Source organism: Bombina bombina, chromosome 7, assembly GCF_027579735.1.
Source record: "Bombina bombina isolate aBomBom1 chromosome 7, aBomBom1.pri, whole genome shotgun sequence".
NCBI classification, from domain to species: domain Eukaryota; kingdom Metazoa; phylum Chordata; class Amphibia; order Anura; family Bombinatoridae; genus Bombina; species Bombina bombina.
The window spans coordinates 246,937,804-246,957,485 of NC_069505.1; the positions used below are offsets into that span (position 1 = coordinate 246,937,804).

The 19,682-nt window shown below is 36.9% G+C and overlaps 1 protein-coding gene across 1 annotated transcript in view; it reads right to left on the reverse strand.

Moving 5' to 3' along the window:
• SUCLG2 (succinate-CoA ligase GDP-forming subunit beta) overlaps positions 1 to 19,682 on the reverse strand; it is a 641,499-nt gene that overhangs the window by 216,860 nt on the left and 404,957 nt on the right. The gene's annotated exons all lie outside the window — the stretch shown is intronic.

Genomic DNA, 19,682 nt, shown 5'->3' on the forward strand with positions numbered 1-19,682 from the left:
ATTATATGCTTAATAATTACTATTATTTTTACACTTTTCTATTTTAAGCTTTAAAGCGCCTGTGTTATTTGAATTTTATGGTTTCTTTTTAGACTCCATACTATTCTCTATGTGTGAAACTGTACAGTGTAATGTATTTTTATTAGATAGTGTTATTATGAGTTGTACTGTGTAATGTATTTTTATTAGATAGTGTTATTATGAGTTGTACTGTGTAATGTATATTTATTAGGTAGTGTTATTATAAAAGTGTAACTGTATTGTGTAACGCATTTTTGATGTGGTGTTTTGTGCAACTTTTTAGTTTTGCAAAACAGTTAACCAGAACTCTGAGGTTGCGGTAATCATTCTAGCCTAAATTGCGATTGCGTTCACACATTCATACTTACTTTCAACTTGTAATACGAGAGCAATTTAACTTGCACACAAACCAGATATCACTTGTGCGTAAACGATAGCTCTACACTTCTAACCTGGCTCTTTATGGGCAAAGTTTAACTTGCTGGTAAATTTCAGGCTTCTTAAATGAGGATACATTTCCAAACTTTCTACAAAACATTTTTGTAATTAAATAAGGAATCTATCAGTGTTTGCTTTAAAAAGAAGAGCAAGAGAAAAAGAAGTTTGCTAAACAGCTTATATTACCACAACGGCAGTGTATTATTTGAGGGGTTTTTAATGCTGCCTGTAATCTTCCTACACACATTTGTCTTGTAGTGGATATTGTTCCAGAGAATTTAAAAAGCAAAATAAACTGGGCTGTATTCTCTCTTATCTACATGTGGGTATAGGCATACAGCTTAATTTGTGACATATGCGGCTTTGCCAGAAGAATTAACCTGCAACAAGAGATATGCTCCTAATTCCTCTAGAGAATGAATTTATCATCTCATTCACCATTTAAAGCTTTAAAGCATTAACAGGGAGCTTTGAACTGAATTGATTATTTACAAAAAAACGCTGGTGTGCCGCTTACCTTAAAAGGTGTAAAATTGTATTTAATTGGTCAAAAAAAAACATGTTGAATATAGACAAATGAGATGACGCCTTTCACAATCCTAAACCTAGGATATTTTACCCTTTTCTAAATAATTTTTGGAAGGAGTTACTGAAAGTTTAAATGATTTATTTATAGTACTGCAGGCAAACGCAGCGTAGGGGAAGATAGCAGTTCCCAGTTCTCATTTCTATCTATAAAGCAAGTTAGTTCGTTCAGGGGGATTCTGCTCAAGCTGATGCAAGTAAAAAGATGTAGGTTCAAGGACCAAAAACAGCTTAAAGGGACACAAAATCTCAATTCTTCTTTCATGGCTCAGATAGAATATACAATTTCTAAAAACGTTTTAGTTTACTTATATTATTAATGTTACTTCATTCATTTGGTATCCTTTATTGGAGTAATGCAATAATGGGAGCTAGCTGAACACATGGGCAGGCCAATGACAAGAGGCCTATATGTGCAGCCACCAATCAGCAACTAGCTCCTGGTACCTGAGCCTTCCTATGTATGCTTTTCAACAAAGGATACCAAGCAAACAAAGCAAATTAGATAAACAAAAGTAAAATGGAAGGTTTTTATTTATAGTGTATTCTTTATCTGAATCATGAATGAACTGCTTTGGGATGTCCCTTTAATAGACTATCATGTAGCATGTAGATATGGGCATACTTTACAGCAGTGCTTTCCAAACTGTGTGTCAGGACACACTAGTGTGTCGGCAGGAGTGTGTAGGTGTGTCCCTGCTTCAGCACAAATTTTTTTAAATTTATTTATTTTTTGGGTTTCTGACTTTCCGCCTGCCTGCTACGCATATCACATGGTTGACACGTGATTGATACCTTGTGGGTCACAGATCATCTTAACCAATTGGCGCAGCTCAGTGGGAACTGAAACTATTCCTATTGGCGGCTTTGGCGGCATATTGGCTCCTGACTGCACGTGTAGTCTCCTTAATTGGCTCGTGACTGCACGTGTAGTCATTGAGCGGGACAGCAATGTGTTTGCAGCGCGGGCAGTAGTCAATCGGACTCGCCGAGCTCTGAGGGCAGCAGCTTAAACGCTGAGCTGAAGTCACAAGTCAGTGTTTTTTTATTTGCAACTAGCTCCCAGTAGTGCATTGCTGCTCCTGCTCTTGATATATGGATAGGAAGTGGAAACTTAAAAATGCTTGATGATGAAATGTGAGTGTCTTTATCTAATATTCCATCAAATATTCAGAAACTGTGTTCATCCCATCAACCTCATACATCCCATTAAAATAGTAAGTAGCTATTGGTGTTATTAAACTTTTTTTTAATTCTTGCACATATTTACTGTTACTTGTAAATACATTTTATTATTATATAATTTATGTATGTGTCCGTATCTCTTAAAACAAGTTAGTTTAACCTCCTGTTTGCTAGTACAACTGAATTACTGTGTCGCGAAATGATGTAGGTCTAAAAAGTGTGTCACCAACATGAAAAGTTTGGAAAGCTCTGCTTTACAGAGATATTGCAACTTTATTCTGCTATTTACAGTCATTACTATCACAAATACAATTAAATGTCTCTAACATTTACACTCATCATTCAATTAGTTCCATTTATATTACATAGCAATACGACTGAATCAATTACACTCATATTAAAAGGACAGTCAGACTGCTTCTCTTTCTGTATGTATTTGTATTATGACCCTGGGCCTAAGGGTGATGGGGGAAACCAGACGTAGACTACATTGCTCAATGTGCTTAGAGCGTTATGGCTGCACCTCACTGATGAGGCCCAAAGGAGGCCGAAACGATCGTCTGGGGGTTGCCATTACCCTTGTTCTGAGTAGAATCGCATGGTATTTCAGGCTGGACTGACCTTGTTAAACAGCATTAGACTGATCAACTTCAGGAAAGGTCTTTGTGAAAAGCACAATTGAACTTAAAGAAGCTACTCCCAGGTGGTAACCGGGCCAAAGAACAAGCCACTGAGTTGTTTGTTCCTGGCAGACTACTTCTATTTCTGTATGATTCAGATAGAACCTGCAATTACAATTCAATTATATTATGTAATTTGATTTGTTCTCTTTGCATCCTTTTGCTGAAAAGCAAACCTACGTAGGCTAAGGAGCAACAATGCACTACTGGGAGCTAGGTGCTTGCTTGTGGTTGCACATATATGTTTCTTGCCATTGCCTATTTGTTCAGCAAGCTCCCAGTAGTGCATTGTTGCTTTTTCGACAAAGGATACAAGGAGAATGAAGCAAATTTGATAATACAAGTAAACTAGAAAGTTGTTTAAAACTGCATGTTCTATCTGAATCATGAAAGGAAAAAAAATATTGTGATAGATAAATATTTATTTAATTGTTGGAGCTGATAATCATCAAACAAAGGTGGGGCTTAGCTTGAAATGCATATGCCCAGTGTTTTCCGACAGGATTTTGATGGAGCACATTATATGCATTTAACAACGTTCTCATGTTTTAAAACATTTAAATAAAAGGGATTTATAAGATAGTGAATGTTGAGTATAAAGTCTGGTGGCATGTTGTAAGTAGCCAAGATGGCACATTGTATTTGCAGAATATACATTCCTATTGCAGCACTGACAAACACACATTTTGGGCTATGTGCTAAAACTATTATTTAAAGGGAAATTATATAGCTATGAAAGTGCCGTATAGGGCTGTAGATACCCCATTAGTGCTTAGACGTCAGAGGTTAAACAGGGCAGAGAGAGAGATTGAAGAGGAAAAGTGGAGAAGGTAGAGTTAAGAGAGTGAAGAAAAAGAGTAAAGAGATATGAGAAAGAGGAGTGTAAATAGAAGATATGGCTTGAGAGAGAAGAGGGTAAAAAGAGAGATTGAAGAGAGAAAGGAGTCGAGAAAGATAGTTAAGAGCGAGAACGGAGAGATGATAATGATTAAGAAATAAATGAAAATCTCCACTGTCAGCTCTCTGCACTCTCTATGTTCAACACCTTAATGTTTCTATCCCGTTGTTGTCTTCCCCAGAACCTCTAGCTGCTATGAACTTATTTTTGTTAATTTATGACTGTATGTAGCATTATTTCATTTGTTAGGTATAAAATAAAACAATTATGAGAGAGAGAGAGAGAGACAGACAGAGAGAGACAGAGAGAGAGACAGACAGAGAGAGACAGAGAGAGATGATCCTGATCATTGTCATTTAACTGGTAGACACACATTTATTTATCATATTTCGCGGGTTAAAAGGAAGGAAGCAAAGGCACGGCATAACAAGACTACTATGCTGGACAGAATTTAAAGGGATATTAAACCCAAATTTTTTCATTCATGAATCAGATAGAGAATGCCATTTTAAACAACTTTCTAATTTACTTCTATTATCTAATTTGCTTCATTCTCTTGATATTCTTTCCTGAAAAGCATATCTAGATAGCCTCAGAAACTTCTGATTGGTGGCTGCACATATTTACCTCATGTGCATTGCTATTTTGTTAACCAGCGATATCTAAACAATGAAGTAAATTAGATAATAGAAGTAAATTGGAATGTTGTTTAAAATTATATTCTCTGTCTGAATCATGAAAGAAAAATTTTGGGTTTATTGTCCCTTTAAGCAAATTTTGCACACACACAAAAAAAAAAAAATCTACCAATGTATTGTGTCTAACAATCTCTCTAAAGAAAAGGATTACCTCACAACCAATAAATGAATCCCAATCACAACCTAACTGTTCTCAATAGGCAGCTTTTACTTTGTCTTCCACAACTTCTAAATAACCCCACACACACTCACCTGCCGGAGGAGTTTTCTCTTCATGTCATTTAAGAAACATTTTCCCTATATTTTAGCATCCAGAACACAATGTGCTTCTGTGCAAGTTGTGATTAAAGGAAAATCCTTCACAATCCAGAGAGCACATACTTAATCAGAACTGGAAGAAGGAAAAATCCTCCAGGGAGTAGCAGGAACTAAACACTTCTGATAAGGTTTCTATGACTTTGCAGCCAAACAGTAATTTGTTCTTTTATGTTCCTTCAACAAAAAGTCGTGCTTTGTGGCTTCAGACCTTTAAATTTAATGTTTTTTTGTTTTCTGATGGGCATCAGTTATTCAGTTTTCATCACATTCTATGAAATATTGACTTATCCTCCTCTATTTACTGCTCGATGATTTTTACATGGGTAATTGATTTACAAACAAGCAGAGCAAAAAAAAAAAAAAAAAAAAAAAGCTTACACAAGTCAATAAAATTAAAGGGATGTAACTTAAAATCCGCAATTTCTCAAATTTCATAAGATTGTATGTTGCAGACTTTTTAATGACACTTAAAAAAAAAAAAAAAAAAGTAAATAATGGCCACACTGATTCGACCAATCAGAAGCTGTTTCACAAGTCCCTATGGTCCAGGGGTCAGTGACATATAGCCCCTGTGTTGTGTATGGCCTTTGGAGAGATTTTTAACTGCAGTCTGAACACAAGAGGTGATGCTGATTTCGATGCTGCACTCATTACATTTCTGTCTGGTTGTCATGAAGTGTAACAAATACCCAGAGAGCTACCACACACAACCATACCCAGAGAGCTACCACACACACACACAACCATACCCAGAGAGCCACCACACACACACAACCATACCCAGAGAGCCACCACACACACACAACCATACCCAGAGAGCCACCACACACACACAACCATACCCAGAGAGCCACCACACACACCGCAACCATGCCCAGAGTGCCACCACACACAACAACCATGGCCAGAGAACCACCACACACAAAAAACAATGCCCAGAGAGCCACCACACAGCAACCATGCCCAGAGAGCCACCACAAAGAGCAACCATGCCCAGAGAGCCACCACACACAGCAACCATGCACAGAGAGCCACCACACACAGCAACCATACCCAGAGAGCCACAACACACAGCAACCATGCCCAGAGAGCCACCACACACAGCAACCATGCCCAGAGAGCCACCACACACAACAACCATGCCCAGAGAGCCACCACACACAACAACCATGCCCAGAGAGCCACCACACACAACAACCATGCCCAGAGAGCCACCACACAAAACAACCATGCCCAGAGAGCCACTACACAAAACAACCATGCCCAGAGAGCCACCACACACAGCAACCATGCCCAGAGAGCCACCACACAAAACAACCATGCCCAGAGAGCCACCACACAAAACAACCATGCCCAGAGAGCCACCACACAAAGCAACCATGCCCAGAGAGCCACCACACACAGCAACCATGCCCAGAGAGCCACCACACAAAATAACCATGCCCAGAGAGCCACCACACAAAATAACCATGCCCAGAGAGCCACCACACAAAATAACCATGCCCAGAGAGCCACCACACAAAACAACCATGCCCAGAGAGCCACCACACAAAACAACCATGCCCAGAGAGCCACCACACAAAACAACCATGCCCAGAGAGCCACCACACAAAACAACCATGCCCAGAGAGCCACCACACAAAACAACCATGCCCAGAGATCCACCACACATACAACCACCATACTTTTGAGAGAGAGAGAGAGCAAACCCCATGTCAAGGTAGACAGAGGTGTTACAAGGTCTCTTGTCTAATTTTGTTATTAAATGTATTAGATATTATATATTCTTATAAAGATTAGATTGAAGAAGAAAAATTAAGCAGACACACCTGGCTATTTATTACCATTACATTAGCACATAATTCATAAAAGGACGCCAGCCTGTTACACTCAATGGTAGCAAACTCCTTTTTGCTCACTGCCACAAAGACACAGATACCGTACATGTGATAAAGACAGTGATACTCATGTGATACAGACAGTGATAGGGTGTAAGGTTTCTGTGTGTTTGTGACAGTAAGCAGCAAGGAGTTTGCTAATGATGACTATAATGTCTCATGTGATACAGACAGTGATAGGGTGTAAGGTTTCTGTGTGTTTATGGCTGTGAGCAGCAAGGGGTTTGCTAATGATGACTATAATGTCTCATGTGATACAGACAGTGATAGGGTGTAAGGTTTCTGTGTGTTTGTGACAGTAAGCAGCAAGGAGTTTGCTAATGATGACTATAATGTCTCATGTGATACAGACAGTGATAGGGTGTAAGGTTTCTGTGTGTTTATGGCTGTGAGCAGCAAGGGGTTTGCTAATGATGACTATAATGTCTCATGTGATACAGACAGTGATAGGGTGTAAGGTTTCTGTGTGTTTATGGCTGTGAGCAGCAAGGGGTTTGCTAATGATGACTATAATGTCTCATGTGATACAGACAGTGATAGGGTGTAAGGTTTCTGTGTGTTTGTGGCAGTGAGCAGCAAGGAGTTTGCTAATGATGACTATAATGTCTCATGTGATACAAACTCCTTGCTGCTCACTGCCACAAACACACAAACCTTACACCCTATCACTGTCTGTATCACATGAGACATTATAGTCATCATTAGCAAACGCCTTGCTGCTCACTGTCACAAACACACAGAAACCGTACACCCTATCACTGTCTGTATCACATGAGACATTATAGTCATCATTAGCAAACGCCTTGCTGCTCACTGTCACAAACACACAAACCTTACACCCTATCACTGTCTGTATCATATGAGACATTAGTCATCATTAGCAAAATCCTTGCTGCTCACTGTCACAAACACACAGAAACCGTACACCCTATCACTGTCTGTATCACATGAGACATTATAGTCATCATTAGCAAAATCCTTGCTGCTCACTGTCACAAACACACAGAAACCTTACACCCTATCACTGTCTATATCATGTGAGACATTATAGTCATCATTAGCAAACTCCTTGCTGCTCACTGCCATAAACACACAAACCATACACCCTATCACTGTCTGTATCATGTGAGACATTATAGTCATCATTAGCAAACGCCTTGCTGCTCACTGTCACAAACACACACAAACCATACACCCTATCACTGTCTGTATCATGTGAGACATTATAGTCATCATTAGCAAACTCCTTGCTGCTCACTGTCACAAACACACAAACCATACACCCTATCACTGTCTGTATCACATGAGACATTATAGTCAACATTAGCAAACTCCTTGCTGCTTACTGTCACAAACACACAGAAACCTTACACCCTATCACTGTCTGTATCATGTGAGACATTATAGTCATCATTAGCAAACTCCTTGCTGCTCACTGTCACAAACACACAAACCATACACCCTATCACTGTCTGTATCACATGAGACATTATAGTCATCATTAGCAAAATCCTTGCTGCTCACTGTCACAAACACACAAACCTTACACCCTATCACTGTCTGTATCATGTGAGACATTATAGTCAACATTAGCAAACTCCTTGCTGCTCACTGTCACAAACACACAGAAACCTTACACCCTATCACTGTCTGTATCACATGAGACATTATAGTCATCATTAGCAAACTCCTTGCTGCTCACTGCCACAAACACACAAACCATACACCCTATCACTGTCTATATCATGTGAGACATTATACTCATCATTAGCAAACTCCTTGCTGCTCACTGCCACAAACACACAAACCATACACCCTATCACTGTCTGTATCATATGAGACATTATACTCATCATTAGCAAACTCCTTGCTGCTCACTGCCATAAACACACAGAAACCTTACACCCTATCACTGTCTGTATCATGTGAGACATTATAGTCATCATTAGCAAACTCCTTGCTGCTCACTGCCACAAACACACAAACCTTACACCCTATCACTGTCTGTATCATGTGAGACATTATAGTCAACATTAGCAAACTCCTTGCTGCTCACTGCCATAAACACACAAACCATACACCCTATCACTGTCTATCACGTGAGACATTATAGTCATCATTAGCAAACTACTTGCTGCTCACTGTCACAAACACACATAAACCGCACACCCTATCACTGCCTGTATCACCTAAGCTATAAAAGTCAATACTAGCCAGCTCTTAAAGGGACAGCAAACACTATGTAATTACAATACATTTCTATTGTCTTGCTATATTAGCCAAGTCTAAACTTTTTTAAAATGAATTATCTTGCTTGCAAAAAATCCGTTATTCAATTCCATGGGATAAGATCCAAACAACCACAAAGTTTCGGGGTAACACCCCTTAATCATGTAATTACCCCGAAACGTTGTGGTTGTTTGGATCTTATCCCATGGAACTGAAAGTATTTATTGCATGAATTGGAGACCACTTTTATCCTTTTTCTACTATTTTTGGTGAGTTTCGCAGTTGCTCACTGTGGAGGTCCTAACAGGGTTGGTTGTGCTGGTCTTGTCTCTTCAATAAGCAACAACCCAGCAACCATTCTCGGTATTTGGAGGAGCCAATTCAGGCTTGAGTCTGCAGATAGCAAGGCTAACCAGTGTCATAATGTTAGTATAAGGAGAATTGTTCTGCAGTTCTCATCTGCTAATGTCAAATATGGAAATATGTGTAGCAGGGTTAGCCTTGATGAATCAGCAAGGTGCATTTCCAGTACTCCGTTTCAGAAAAATAGAACTTTTATAGCTAAATTACTTAAAAAGGGGCAAAATAATGAAATTTGTTTCCGTATGCTTAAAAGGAAACTAACCCCTTTTTTTCTTCTTTCATGATTCAGATAGAGCAGCATTTTTTGAGCAACTTTCTAATTTGTTCCCAGTATCCATTTTTCTTCCTTCTCTTGGTATCTTTATTTGAAAAAGCAGGAATGAGAGCTTAGGAGCCGGCCTATTTTTAGTTCAGCACCCTGGATAGCGCTTGCTGATTGGTAGCCACATTTAGCCACCCCTTTAACTAAACATTTTATATAAAATCCTCACACTGTTTTCTGTCCCTTTAATGGTTTGTTCTCACAGAGAAGCATTGTATTAAAAATAAAAAAATAAAAAGCCCCTTACAGCAGACCAGTAATTTGTGTTGTGAAAAAGTATTTTATACCTCAGAGGCTTGATTTTTTATTTTAATATATTCACCAGCCCGAATGCCTTTGGCTTTAAAAGGTTTAAAAAATATTGGAAAAGTAAAAATGAAAATTGTTCTATTAGGGGGTTGAGATTTTTTTCCTTCCAAGGTATTAAAAATAATAATAATAATAATAATAATGTTGTATATGGAGAAAAGATTGTACCACTCAGTTCTTTAACTACGAGATTTACCAGCATAAGAAAAAAAGGCAAGCTGCACATGTCAGCCTCTTGACCTGATCTCATTTAATTTAACATTATGATTTTCATAAATGCCATTATTTTGCTCAATGAAAAATAAAAGAAGGATTAGAGAACAGTATTTCAAAGTGTTACGTACAACCCACGCACCATCTGAAGGTTGTATTTTGTAGCAAGGAACGAGATTGTATAAAATCCTAGCCAAATGCTCACAGATGAAGAAGAAAAAAAAAAAGTAGAAAAAATGTTTTAAAGAGATTAAATGTACTGAGAACAATAATATGAAGAAATCCTCATGTGGAAACAGTGTGCTTGGTAATTGTACAAAGGGAAAATGAATTAGGCAAACTACTTCATCTGCAGGCTACATTGTGACATCACAATAGGTATGCAGCATTCTTAGAAACCCACTTGAGAACAAATAAAAATCCCATCACCTTTATTGATCATATCATAAAATATATAATGGAAAATTAAAGTAAAAGGGGAGAGAAAAGTACAGTATCTTAAAGGGACACTAAACCCAATGCAATTTTAAACTAATTTACTTTTATCATCATTTTTTTCATTCTTTTGGTATATTTTGTTGAAAAGCAGCGCAATTTCCTGCCATGCAGTGCACCAGATGCCTACCTAGGTATCTCTTTAACACAGAATATAATGGGAACAAAGCCAATTTGATCATAGAAGTAAATTGGAAACTTTTAAAATGGTTTGTTCTGTCTGATTTACAAAATAACATTTTTTGATTTTCATATCCCTTTAAAGTTGACAGAAATTGTGTGTGCACAAAATAGGGGCAGAATATGTCCTTTTATCTTAAATTCATAAATAGAAGTAAAAGCTGAACACCCAAAAACAATTACCAACCATTTTTTGCAAAGAGAATGACTGGGGAAGGCGGAGCCTAGGAGGGATCATGTGACCAGCTTTGCTGGGCTCTTTGCCATTTCCTGTTGGGGAAGAGAATATCCCACAAGTAAGGATGACGCCGTGGACCGGACACACCTATGTTGGAGAAAAAGCATACAATCATACACATACTTTTTGTCTATCAGCATAGATGACAGATAGATAGATATATAGATAAAACAGATACTTTGGGGCCTGGTTAAATCCCTGAAGTCAAGGGAATCACATACAAGAACAATACCTGATCTAGATAAAAAAAAAGGAGTCACTATGAACATTAAAACTTAATAAGTACACATTAAATTATTTACGCAGATATATATATGACAGAGGCAGGGGATGCTTTTACAACACCAAGAAATATTGTGCTAAGTGAGTCTAAACCTATAAGGCAATAACTATTCTAGTGATTATAGACTGTGGTTTGTCTTAGAAAACCACAACGTTAATTCTGCATTTCAATATAAGCCAGAGTTCAATAAGCGCATTTAACCTTGCGTATAACAAGTTCAGTTTTTTAATGTGTTAGACTGTTTGCAGAAGTGAACTTAAAGGGACAGAATACACCCATTTTAATTTAACTGCATGTAATAGACACTACTGTAAAGAATAATATGCACAGATACTGAAATAAAGATCCGGTATAAAACCGTTTAAAAACTTACTTAGAAGCTGCAAGTTAAGTTCTGTTCAAAATGTTAGCTGTAAAACCCACTAAAAATGGGTGAATAGCAACAACCCCCCCCCCCCCCTGCATATGAAAAGACTCTGCACAAACAGAAGCAAGCTGGAGTCGGTATACATCAAAAAAATAAAACTTTGGGGCTTGGTTAGGAGTCTGAAAATCAGGGCAATGTTATTAAAATGAGCAAAACAAAGCATTTATTAAAAAAAAAAAATCAGTATAAGATATATAAATGGATCATCTACAAAACATTTATGCAAAGAAAAATCTAGTGTATAATGTCCCTTTAAGGTCTCCAGGTTTAAAGGTATAAATGACTATTCTTAAACAAGTGTTACTTTTCCAATGGAGTTGAAATACAAAGGTAAAATATATATGATAGCCATTAATAGAAGAATGAGTAAGAGATATCAAGCATAAATAAGTTATCAAGGGGTGTGTGACTCATCAAGTGAGCAACCTGTAAAAAAGAAAAAACTTCCTTTCATATAAGTTTAGATAATGATATGGGATCTATAAAGGAAGAGGTCCGTTATAACATTAGGGACGGGTAACCTTTCCACTATGCATCAAAACTAAAACGCTCTTTTTGGAATATGGTCTCAGGTGTAGCGACGAGGCAAAACATTCTCTTGTAATTCTAGAGAGAAGTGAGGATCAGACAAAGCCTGGTACTAGGGGGGAACTGATGTCTGAAAGGGTTTTAATAGGAAGGACGACGCAGCAGCACACATTTGTAGTCTGCATCACTATTCTAGCACAGACATAGATCCTTTGTTAGATCATTTCTACTAAGTCTTTCTTGAGGAAGCTGTAGAGATATAACCAGCACTCCTGATTTGCAATAGAAAAAGGGACAACTCCTGTATGTCGGTAGTGTACCAATCAAAAGCCAGGAAATATAGACCAGTAAAAAAAAAAAAATCAATAGTCAAACAAGTTCTTGAAAGACAACTGACTGCATGACCTGAGTGGTGAGCAACTCCTCATCTGATTGGTTAGTACAGGAACCATGCAGAAAAATGATTGACATTTATTGCCTAATTGGAGAGGCGCGTCATGTATTTTCAGTACCCCCAAACACTGTAAGGAGACCAACCTGAGAATAAATGATTATATTGTGAAGAGTGGCCCCTTGTTTCTCACCCTGTGGTACATGAAGTCCTTGCGGTACCTGGAGCCTTGGTAACTTATTCCAGCACTTGCCCTTTTAATATTGTGTGCCCTGATGCAACTAAGGTAAACATTCAAAATCTCACAGAAATCTGTTTCTTAGTTCTACCCTCAAGGTCAGATTTTAAAGGGATATGCAACAGTTCTCCTTTAGTTAAAAAAAAAACCCAACAAATATTTCTAAATGACCACTTATTATAGTCACTGCCGGAAGCTAGATAAGGGTGCTAGCAGAACTTAAAAGGGACATTGTACACTAGATTTTTCTTTGCATAAATGTTTTGTAGAGGATTCATTTATATAGCTCGTCTGGTGTGTTTTTGTAACAATGTATAGTTTTGCTTATTTTTTTTTTAATAACATTGATAATCTGGGGCTTAGTTAGGAGTCTTAAAATTATCACAGATGTAGACCCAGGTCTACAGATTCCTGCAGCTCCTGTTTGTGTAATCTGACTTTTCATATGCATGGGGGGGGGGGGGGGGCTCTTTCTGTTTCCCCAGCCCCCTTCAGTGGGTGTCCCAGCCTAACCTCATCAGCAGTACTAAACTGGGAGCTTCTAAGTAAGTTCTTAAAAGGTTTTGTAGTGAATTTTCATATCAGTATCTGTGCATATTCTTCTTTATAGTAGTGTCTATTCCATGTATATGAAAATTGGTGTACACTGTCCCTTTATGTTCTTTGGTCAAATGGGTTTTGCAGCAAAATTTGTGTACTGAGCATGGGCAATAAACTGACTGCGACTATTTTATGGTGTTTCCTAGCAACACTTTGCTCATTTGCCTTTCTGTAAAGACCACAGTCATCTTGTGGGGCAGTGATAGGAAGTAATGGGCCCTTCACAAATTAAAGGGCCATAATACCCAAATGTTTAAACACTTGAAAGTGAAGCAGCATAGCTGTAAAAAGCTGTCTAGAAAATATCACCTGAACATCTCTATGTAAAAAAGAAAGATATTTTACCTCAAAAGTTCCTCAGTAGCCACCTCCCATTGTAAAGGATTTCTAAACAGCATTTTAGTGTGTCTGTCCTAGGACAGCAGAAGGGATGAGCATTGTGCACTCTCATATTATTTCACCAATCAGGTAAAGGAAGCTTAGTATGAAATCTCATGAGAGTTAAGTCAAATCTCATGAGATCACAGTAAAAGAGTTCATGACCTCAGCACTGCTGATGCTGATTGGCTGCTGTTCATTTCTTCATTTTTTTATTTTTTTTACCTACAGCTGGGAGCAGCTGAGTATAACTTTTTACACAGAACTTACTCTGCTGAGATGAGGAGATTGTGAGGTAAAATATCTTCCTTTTTTACATAGAGATGCTCAGGTGATATTTTCCGGTCAGCTTTTTACAGTTATACTGCATCAGTTTCAAGTGATTTAGCATATGAGTATTATGTCCCTTTAAGTTGAAAAAATAAAAATAAAAAAAAATAAAGGTAAAACCATATGAAAATGATGAATAACACATATTAATATTAAAGGGAAAGTAAATACACTGCAATTAAATAAAATATTTAGTCATGCATAATGAAACAACTTTTGCAATATACTTGCATTATTTATTTTATCCCCTTTACCTGTAATTTAGCAATTTCTACACAAAAAGCACCCTGGCAACTTCTGAAAGCAAATCCTATTACATATATTTCACTAATTAGCTTTAACAACTGCAAAACAGCCCCCTTTTGCATGGGATTAGCCACGTGAGCAGGAGGCGTCATTGCACATTGCTTGTGCAACATTGAATGGGAGGCAGTGTATTACCGCCCGCTCACCACGAGGCTGAGCACACAAGGTTCATGACAATGAACCTTGACCGCTCGCCTGATGATAAACGGAGCCTAATGTATATAAACAAAATATTTTTTTTATAAATTAAGATGCTGTAACAATAGAAATATTTCTAGTATCGGGGCCTTTATGAAGTAATCTACCGTGTGATGCTCTGACTGGCCAGGCTGTTTAAAATTCCCACCCTACTAAATAGAACGTTGGCAGGGCTGTTATACATGTTGATATCAGTTTCTCTGCTAACGTGTCAGTCGGCATCGATAGTGGAAGCGCACAAGCGTGCAAGTGCTCTTCCCTGTCTAATCCGCATGTTTATACTGATTGGACAGTTGTGGAGGAAAAAAAACAATCCTATATCAGTATCAGTTCAAACCCAACTTGTCTCTTTCATACAATGCAGGAGAGACAAGTGGGGGTGCCTGGTGCATATAAATAAAGAGTTAATACCAAAGAAATAACACCATTTTAGGCATACACTTATTAATGCTAAACAGCAGTGCAAATTGTACATATAGATGAGACCAAAAACAAAAGAGAAAAAAATAAAACAACCTTAAATTCACCCAGATTCTAAAACAGGTTGCAAAATATAACAAAAATTAAAGTGCACACAGATTATTCAGACATAACCTCAGCAGACACACGACTGACGGCCATTTCGCCAGCGGTTTTTCAAAGACGCCTTTGGAAGCTATGTGCACAGATATCATACGGATTAATGTCTTCACATAGGAAGCTATTGGTATCAATTTTATTGCTGTATAACACAAAGCCCCCTTCTAATTTGTCAAGGACGCATTGCAAACCTTTATTATTATCATTATTTGTAGAGCGCCAACAGATTCCGCAGCGCTGATGTCCCAATTCATCAAAGGAATTGCCTTCAAAGTAATTTTATCGCATGGCACCCTCAGGTCTAAACGCCTATATATAGAGTTTCCTGCCTACACAGATACGAATAGATAATGACCCCATGCAAGGACAACAGTCGCTCAGTCTGTAATGACCTTTTGAAGCTAGCTGAATCTAAGAGGATGGATAAATTAACACTTGTATGGTATACAGGGGAGGATTATTTTGAAGGCAGAATACACATTATGCTGGCTAGCAGAAACATATGTTGAAGTACACTTACAAACACATGTTTATATTGTAACTTTGAAATTCATTTATGGGGGCCTAATTAACAAAGGTCTGTCGGACCTGATCCAACAGTGCGGATCAGGTCCGACAGACCTCACTGAATGCGGAGAGCAATACGATCTCCGTATTCAGCATTGCACCAGCAGCTCTTGTGAGCTCTTTAGACCGCTGCTTCATAACTGGTGTTTCTGGCGAGCCTGAAGCCTTGCCAGAAACACGGGGCTTCAAGCTCCGTACGGAGCTTGATAGATATGCCCCTTAAAGTACGAATCGCCTGGAATCTGCAGAAATATTTAATATACCAGGGTTTTACAAAGAAATGCCTAATTATACAATTATGGATAAATGTCTACTGTATTGAATGATTAGCTACATTGATAAATTTAAAATGTGTTCCAAAATCTCAGAATAATAACATGCTTTTGCGCTTCTATTTTTCAGACATCTGTTGTACAAATTAGGTTCCAAATATGACTAGTAGTTACTGCAAAGTTTACTTTCAATTACATATATGATATAAGATGGTGACTGGAAATTGAAATATATACCAGTATATCAAATGAACCGATATACAAATAAAGTCAGATATACATATATGTTTTATTGGTTTATACTACTAGTCCCCTCATAAAAAGGTGACTTTTAAACACATCTTTTAAAATATTATAAATAGTATATCATGTTTTAGTATGAAAATACTCAGGTTAAATAGTATTAAATAATCACATACATATTGGACATAATGTTTGCTGATACTGGAGATTATAAATGTATTTAATGAACACTTTAAATCAAATACTAAATTGTAGCAATATTTGATAATGAAACAGTTTTTCTATGTCTGCTGCCCCCTAATGGACTAAAACTTGTATAACAGCCAAACGGGTTGACTGTAAAAACCCATGCATTCCCAGTAAGCCAATGAAATGTTCAGCTTCATAGGGCCAATAGGAAGACAGTTCAGCTAGGGCCAATCAGAAGACAAGCACTGATATGCTGCTGAATTTTGACTGACTGACAACCTGGCTTTGAATCACAGTCTCTATAAAGCTAAATTGGGCCTAACCTTTATTTCAGAATTGCAAATACCTCTCATATGATGGTGAACTGATCTATCTGAAAAAGCTGAACCCTCATCTTGTTATTTGATAAAGTATAAGCGATTGTCAAGTATATTTAATATTTAAATCAAAAGGTATTCTATAGCTATAATTAAATGGTAGCTGTGATTTAAAAGGGTATTTTGTACTTTAAATGTATGTCCCATTGGCCTGTGTAGCTTAGAAATAATTATATTGATGCCAAGTTATTTTATTGCTAGGAAAAATAATTTGTATTTTGGCATTTATAAGTCAATCTTACTTATTTTGAAATCTCTTAAAAAATGCACATAAATTGATTATTGTGTTAATATAAAATTTCTCTGATTGTTATAAGTTCAGCATTATAACTTATAGGTTTATGTAGTGGCAGTAAATTAGAATTGTTTGCTAATTATAGGCTGTTCTGGGATTCTCAATTGTGGTATTTTAATAAGTGATTCAATGTGAGTAAGGTTAAGTTTTAGAGATACATTTTATGATCCATTTTGTGTAGAATAATTTTAAAAGCGTGAATAATTGATTCATAATCTAGTTTTTACATAAATATAATTCAAGGTGTCCATAAAGATAACTAATCAAGAACAAAGGATTAAATATTAATTTTATTAATAATATTATTGTCAGATTTATAGATATCTATATAGTGATATTTTGGAGTACACCAAAGAGATCTCACTGAAGTGTATTGACAACATTTCTGCTATATTAATTGTAGATATCACTGACAATAGTTTTATACTGCTATTAATTATTAATATTCATAATTACAAAGATATACAACATTTATTGGTTGGCAACTGCTGAGACAAATACACCAACAGTCTGCTGAGGTAATGTCTGAATAATCTGTGTGCACTTTATTTTTATTATATTCTTATCACATTTGTATCTATCCAGCGTAAGATTGTAGCCCTTGAACCTTTTTGTGACAATAATTGTAATAATTCATTCTGTGAGAGTATATATGTGCTAAGCACAACAATTACGCACATTTGTGGGTCTCACCTAATCATAGTGGTAATTACTATAGCAGACTGCACTGAAGTGGACTAGTGTGTCAGTGAGTTTTTAAATGTAATCCACTTGTATGAAATATTCATTGATACAGTCCTGATTTGTTTTTTGCACTATAAACTTGTTAAATATTTTTAATGAGGGTATTTGTATATACCCAATTTTAGAATCTGGGTCAATTAAAGGTTACATTTAATTGTATTCTCTTTTTTTGGTCTCATCTATACATACGATTTGCACTGATATTTAGCATTAAATGGATACTGGACCCAAATGTTTTCTTTCATGATTCAGATAGAGCAGCAATTTTAAGGAACTTTCTAATTTGGTCCTATTATCAATTATTATTTGTTCTTTTGGTATCTATACTTGTAAAAGCAGGAATGTAAGCTTAGGAGCCAGACCATCTTTGGTTCAGAACCTGGGTAGCGCTTGCTGATTGGTGGCCCTTGTCTGTGATTGCATAAATTCCAAGATTGAGGGACATCACACAGCTGAAGCTTTAAGACTAACCTTTGTGTTTTGCCAGAAAATAGACAGAGATAAACTCATACCAACTCCACTGACTGACTATAAACTTTTTAAAGGTTTTGAACCTAAGGGATAAACATTATTGTAATGTTGATATTGCTGTACTGACACCCAACTAAAACTATACACATTGCTGGAATATACAATAAAACAGGGATCCAAACCCACTGCTGAGATGATGTAAATTCCAGTTTTCTGCACATATGAGCTGCTAATTAGATTATTGTTTTACTTCTTCTCTCACAATGTCACGCAATTTATCGGTACAACAGTGAACAATCCATTACATAGCACACTGGGACCAATTACTAGAGTCATGTTGCCACCTAATCAAACCTCAGATTGTTTTTAGCATATATTTAAGTAACAGAATTCAATGTATATCAGGGTCATTTCCAGTCTGATATTTTTAATGTTTTTTTTGAAAAAAAAAAGAAGATAAAGATGAATTAATGTTAAGACAAAGTTACAAAAAAAGTGTTAGAGACAAGATTATAAATGGAAAAACAAATACAAATTTACACTAATACGTTTCATGTGTGACCAGATAAAGAACTTTCTACAGTTAAAAAAACATTAAAACAAAATAAAAATGAATATGAAGCTGCAGAATACGGTATCCTGCTCACTGTAAAACATTTGCTGGACAGCGAAGGTATTATTGGAATCTTACAATTGTAAACGTAACCCTAGTACCATGAACCATCATCCTATATTTAAAGGGACATGAAACCCAAAATGTAATTTGGATAACCGTATAAAGAGAAGATGAGGTATAACTGCTCATAGACTAACTCTGGTGAGCTGAAGACAAAGATGACGATGTGATATTCTCCCGTCATCTTTTTACAGATCTGCTGCATCACTTTCAAGTAATGGGTGATGTCCCTTTAAGAACAGACAAAAAACAAGCTATTTAAGAATAGAAGTTGCACTTTTCTCTTTAAGTGCATCTTCAATGTCACAGATAAATCTGTTCCCAAGGTGCCGCAAACACCTTAGGAATGCAGATTAAAGATGAAAATATAATGGAATGTTTTGCCTATTATTAAATGAGCCAGTGCAATATAAAGCTTTGTTAAACACGGCTGTGCTCTGTGACCTTTTACTGATATTAAATACCTTCTGCAACAAGGTTTAATGTATGGCAGATGGGCAAACAGAGTTCAACATGATAA